The sequence below is a fragment of the Tenrec ecaudatus genome, chromosome 7 (assembly GCF_050624435.1).
Source record: "Tenrec ecaudatus isolate mTenEca1 chromosome 7, mTenEca1.hap1, whole genome shotgun sequence".
Lineage (NCBI taxonomy): Eukaryota > Metazoa > Chordata > Mammalia > Afrosoricida > Tenrecidae > Tenrec > Tenrec ecaudatus.
The window spans coordinates 4,412,690-4,418,507 of NC_134536.1; the positions used below are offsets into that span (position 1 = coordinate 4,412,690).

Genomic DNA, 5,818 nt, shown 5'->3' on the forward strand with positions numbered 1-5,818 from the left:
TTAACGTAAAGGGAAGCCATGAGGTTATTGAACTGTGTATTGGGAAAACATGAACTCTTGGGAAAGGGTGGCAGAGAAAAGAACGATTGGGATGAAGTGGAAACTAAACCAATGGCTTAAACGATGGTTTGGAAAGAGTTGCGAAGAAGAAAGAGCCCGAATGGACTGAGGAAGAAAAAGAGATCATCCAGGATTCACAAAGAGGAAACACAAAAGGCGTGTGTGGGACAAATTCCACGAGAGGCTGAGAGGCTGGTTGAGTTTCTTGCTACGCCTCTAACAGAATCGCCCGGGAGTGGGTGACTTGGGAGAGCAGAACTGCACGTTCTCATAGTTCCGGAGTGGGAGAGGCCTTGTTCTATCTCAGCTTCGACTGACACAGACCCTTGGAGAGTCTGAGCTTGTAGTCATCTGCCTCCAGCATTGTAAGATAGAACCTTCCCATTCTGCTTGCCTTCTATGCCTAGCATTTCTTTTAATAACTCAAGTGATTGGGCTTAAGAAGTTTGAATTTTGGATTCCTAAACAATAGGAAACAGATGAGGTTAACTGCTCCTGTGGATGTTACAGCCTTAGGTAACCTTAGATAAGGTTGCTACGAGTTGGAGTCTCAATGACAGAGGGCCATGAGTACAGGTTGAAAACTGGTTCCCATAGAGACAATTATAACTCACAACCATCCTATAAGAGAGGAGAACTTCCCCCACAGTGTTGAAAGCTGTGATTGTTATGGAAGCAGACCAGTATAGCTTTCTGGTGGATTTGAACTACCATCCTTTCAGTTAGCTGAGCACTGCACCAAAGCTTCATAAGGATTCTGACCCATACATGCAAGCATTAGAATCTAAAACAAGAGGAAAGATCATGAGTGTGCTGATAACAGAGGCTCAGAGACACAGGAGAGGAAGTGAAAAGTGTTAACGTGTAACTAACAGGAATTCCAAAAGGAGAAAATAAAGATAAAGGACGAAAACGGTTATTCAAATGATAATGGGAATGACTAATCATGGTTGCAGAATTGGAGAAATGAAGCAAGAATTATGTCCCCAAATCCCAATGTGTTCCAGTTACTGTATTTAAACTTCCAAAACAACAGAGAAAAGAACCAAGGAGAAATGATCGGCTGATGAAAGCCCCCTGGGTCATAGTAGTCACAACCACACTGGAGCGGGAAGATGGCACAGACAGGGCCCTCCCTAAGTCTGTTGCGGGTGGGGCAGTCATGAGTATTAGCAATGGCAACAGCCACGGACTGCACATGTGACAAAGCAGATCAACTCTATCCACAGAAAGACTGTGCAGTATACAATGGCCCACTGCCCTCGAATAAATCCCATCTCATATTGACCCTATCTAGTGTTTGAGAAACGTTAGGTCTCAGGGGAGTAGATATAGCCTCATACTTCTCCCACAGAGTGGTAGGGGAGTTTGAACAGGTGACCTTGTGGATTATCTACCAAATGCCTAATTTACAGCACCACCAGGACTCCAAAGTCCACAATAGGCTTCACAGTGAGCACCTAATTACTCACTAAACCTTAATTGATTCCAGCACCTGGTAACCCCATGTGTGCACATAAAACACACTAAACCCACTGCCATGGAGTTGATTCTGACTCACAGTGTCCTGCATAGGGGTTCTGACACTGCAGTTCTTTACAGAAGCCAACTGCCTCCCCTCTCTCCCATGGAGATGCTCGTGGTTTTGAACCCTGTGCACCAGGAGAATCCAGAAATAACCTCACACTTGTGCTAAGAAATGATTTATGGCAGAGAGACCGTGCAGAGAGAAGGGAAAGAAGAAGTGTTTAATAGGTGCTTATTGATGCTGATGGTTTTGTTGTAGTTTTTTTTTTAATGTGCCCGAGGCATGAAACAGCTCTGGCCACAATCCAGGCATCAAGCTAGGATGAGCAAAGGGCTTCAAGTTGGGTCTATCCCTGGCTGATATAAGAGCAGGACCACTGATCAGGTGTCTCTTTGCCCATAGCCAGGGTTATACTGAAGTTTTTTTCTACAGCTTTTTAGGGAAACATGTCAGTACATCCTTATATTCTCTGATAAGAAAGGGTTTCTTAAATAAGACCCAAGATAAGCAAACAAGAAGGATAAGTTTAACTATATTCAAATAACAAACAAACTTCTATCCAACTAAGGCACAAACTGAAAGAATATTTTCAATACTTAGTATGGTCTAGTATCTAGAGCATGTAATGTCTTACTAACTAATTAGAAAAAGACTAACAATCTAATTAAAAAGGTGCGGTGGGATGAAGTCGCAAATAGGTATTCACAGAAGAACATAAATGAAATGGTTCACAAATATAGGAACTGAGATTCAATTGTAATATCAAGAAAATTTTATATATATACATATATATATATATAGCTTCAATCGATTTTTATTATTACTAAACTGGCAGCATTTTCGTCTGGAAATACCAAGTGCTGGTGACAGTGTGGAACAGGGAGAATCCCCGCCGTGCCCGTGGGAGTGGCAGCTGGTACAGTTACTTTGGAACACCATTCAGTATTATTTTTGTAAAACTCAACTTCATTTGCTCAGTGCCATCAACTCAAGGCTGACTCGTGACGACTCCCTGTCGGTTTGGTTTCTGAGACTGGAGTAGAAACTCCAGTCTATTTTCCTGTGTAGTTTTTAACTGCGGATCATAATCCAACATGTAACCACTACAGCAGCAGGGCTCCTGTGGCCAGGCACATCCTTCAGGGAGATGAACTGACCCGATGGCTGCGACGACAGGCCCAATCATAGCAAGTATTGTGAGGATGGAGCAGTGTTTCCTTCTATTGCATGCAGGGTGACTGAGGCCTAGGAGGTGAAATGGACTCAATAGATCCTAACGACAACAGATGTATCCAGACAAAAACATTTTCATGTGGCCCAGGAGGTATTGACCAACGTCCCTAGCAACCCCGCCCAAGATGGCAAGGACAGGTGTGAGGAGGACGCAGGCCAGGCTGTGTTTGGTTCTGTAGTCCACAGTATCTCACTGAGGTAAAGCCAACTGGATGGCGCCTAACAACAAGAGTAGGATTGGTCAACCGATTGCAAAATGTACTTTGAGGAGAGGAATGCAAATTAATGTGTAACTTAACTAGGGCTGCGTGCATCAACCTACCACCTGTCTGTCACTCTGTCATCCTGTGGTGTCAGGGATGGTGGATGCCATGTCAGCGTTATTTCAATAGAAGCAAAGTCATCCACCGAGACAGGTATCAGCTTCTAGACTAAGAAAGGCTAGGAAGAGATGTCGGCAGATCTACTCCTAAAGAAGTCGCTTGTGAAAGTTAGTTTTTAGTGCCAATATGTCACCTGTAAGAAGATTTGGGTGGAGTTTAGCCTGTCCCTCAGGTTGCAACTTGATGACCTCCTTTGTAGGTACAACTGAGATGAATAGCTCTCTGGTGGGTGACTCCCCACTCTCTCTGCTTTTCCCTTCATGCTAGCAAGCCACTCTGGACCTGTGAGTCCTGTGCCATGGCTACCACCAGACAACTTCACACCCTTAGCCCATCTTCCTGCATTCTGCATTCTTGCACGTGACTGTGTGAGTCTGAAGAGGGACTTATGGACTAGTATTTGACTTATGACCTAGATCTTAACTGGACTGAATACTTTCTTGATATACAATTACTCCTTGATATAAAACCCTTTCTCCTTCTTCTTCTTCTTCTTCTTCTTCTTCTTCTTCTTCTTCTTCTTCTTCTTCTTCTTCTTCTTCTTCTTCTTCTTCTTCTCATTTCATTGGGGACTCTTACAACTCTTATCACAATCCATAAATCTATCCATTGTGTCAAGCACACTTGTACATATGTTGCCATCATCATTTTCAAAACATTTCTTTCTACTTGAGCCCTTGATATCAGCTCTTCATTTTCCCTCTCTCCCACCTTGCCTCCCTCATGAACCCTTGATAAATTTTTTTTTCATGTCTTACACTGACTGCTGTCTCCCTTCACCCACTTTTCTGTTGTCAGTCCCTCTGGGAAGGGGTTATATGTAGATCATTGCGATAAATTCCCCCTTTCTCTCCACCCTCCCACCTCCCCCATCCCCTCCTGCTATTGTTATTCTCTTTATTGGTCCTGAGGAGTTTATCTGTACTGGATTCCCTGAGTTATGAGATGAAGTTCTTTCTTATACATATATGACTGTCACTGGATTTTCTTCTCTAGTCTACCCAGCCTACCACATCAGTCAATGCAAACCCACACAGACTATTGTCTGATGTAGTGCTGGAAAAGCATTTCTGCACACAACAGCTGCATCAATGGACTTGAGCTTAGCAATGGCCTGGAAGCTGGTGCAGGGATGGCAAACAGCTTGTCCCATACTACATGAGCAGAGCTGCCTAAACAGTAGCTCATATCAGCATGCAAATGAATAGAATATTACACTGAGAAACAACAATGTCACTGGGGTTATTAATTACATAGAGCATAGTCCCCTTTCTATGGGGCTCAAAAGAAGACAAGACCAGACAAGAGAGTGTAGGTATAGATGAGCGAACCATAAAGAAGACAAAAGAATAATGATTGTGGCATTTTAGGTGGAGTAGAGCCTCCGGATGGAGCCCTGGGAGTGTAGTGGTTACATGCTAGACAGCTAATTGCAAGGTCAGCAGTTCAAAACCACCAGTTACTCCACTGAAGAAAGATGGGGTTTCTACTTCCGTAAAGAGGAATGGCCTCGGAAAGCCAAGGGAGCAGTTCAAGCCTTTCAGAAAGGGTTGCTGTGAGTCAGCATCAACTCAGTGGCAGAGAGTTTGATTTGGGGGTCTAGTGTCAGGGGGGAAGATAAAAACAATAGGTCATGTATTGAAATAACCTCTTTTAGAAACTGCATTTTGGGGCCTAGAATTTTTATGATCTTTATAAAATATACAGTCTATGTATGTCTACTTCGTGCATGTGTGTGGATAATTTCATAAAATACAGCTTTTGTGAAATTAAACAAATCAAATTAATAATGCTCCTCAATGCATTTGGGCTGTAGTTAAAAGCTCCTAGAAGTGGCTTGCTTTGGCTTGGCTATTGTTTGATTCTGTGACTTTGCCTGGGAATCCAGGCTTGCAGTATTGATCTGGGCATACAGGCACACTCAGGAGAGACAGAAATAGCCAGGCAGGCCTTCACCTTTGACTCCTGGTGTTCATTTTGGAACAATGACTAAGATAAAAGCTTCCTACAGGATGAAAACAGATAGCTCCTTGATTATAATGGGACCCATCCCTGGAGAAGGACGTCATGCTTAGTAAAGTAGGGGCCAGCATAAAAGAGGAAGGCCCTTGAAGAGATGGACGGACACAGTGGCTGCAACCATGGGCTCAAGTGTGAGAACATTTGTGGGGATGGTGCCAAATCAGGCTGTGCTTCGTTCTTTTGTGCCCAGGGCCCCTATGAATAAGAATGGACTCAATGGCATCTAAGCACACATGGGACAAACCCTATGGGAAACAAGCTAAGACGCTCATAGTAAAGGTGGTGCATGAAAGGGATTTGCCAATGAGTATTCTAGCTCGCTTTCTCCTTCCTGTTACAAGAAGTCAGGGTCACTGCGTGAAGCTGATTCACATCATGTGTGCAAGGATTAAAAATGCACCTTGGCTATGTTCAGACACCCCAATACAATGAACCACAATTTGAAGACTGCAGCCCTGGGGACAGAGTGGCCTATACACTGAGGTGCTAACCCCAAGGTGAGCGGTTCAAACCGGACAGTTGCTTTAATGAGGGAGAAAGATGAGACTGGTTCCTCCTGTAAAGTCACAGTCTCTGAAACCCAAAGAGGCAG

General features: G+C 43.7%; 1 non-coding gene across 1 annotated transcript; it reads right to left on the bottom strand.

Annotated features, from left to right (window-relative positions):
- Positions 1 to 1,855: 1,855 nt before the first annotated feature.
- Positions 1,856 to 1,999, bottom strand: LOC142454120 (small nucleolar RNA SNORA48). The gene has a single exon (XR_012785642.1). It is a non-coding gene; the product is annotated as a small nucleolar RNA SNORA48 (small nucleolar RNA).
- Positions 2,000 to 5,818: the final 3,819 nt, after the last annotated feature.